Source organism: Penaeus monodon, chromosome 23 (genome assembly GCF_015228065.2).
Source record: "Penaeus monodon isolate SGIC_2016 chromosome 23, NSTDA_Pmon_1, whole genome shotgun sequence".
NCBI lineage: Eukaryota > Metazoa > Arthropoda > Malacostraca > Decapoda > Penaeidae > Penaeus > Penaeus monodon.
In genome coordinates, this window is record NC_051408.1 from 2,473,726 (window position 1) to 2,474,033 (window position 308).

The 308-nt window shown below is 31.2% G+C and overlaps 1 protein-coding gene across 1 annotated transcript in view; it reads left to right on the forward strand.

The window, feature by feature from the left end:
• Positions 1 to 308, forward strand: part of LOC119587716 (corticotropin-releasing factor receptor 1-like) — a gene marked incomplete in the record, with an annotated part of 126,234 nt that overhangs the window by 92,245 nt on the left and 33,681 nt on the right.

Below are 308 nucleotides of genomic sequence, written 5' to 3' on the forward strand. Positions count from 1 at the left end.
CACCATACAAAGTTTAGCTTCGTAGCTGAATTAGTAAATTTTTACGTAACACTTACTTTCCTAGCTTAATCTTAACTTTATTTTTTTAACAATTACCAAGTTTTGAACTCGTTAAATGTCCCTGAGTGTGATTATTGCATACGATATTTTTCTAAAGATCAAAGTAGTGTAGTTGGTAATGAAAGATTTTGTCAAAGCATGAACAGAGATCGTAAGATGAATAAATAGATAAAAAGAGAAAAGAGATATGGATATGCATGCTCGCTTTGAATTACATTCGAATGTTCTATGGTTTTCGGTACTTTCCC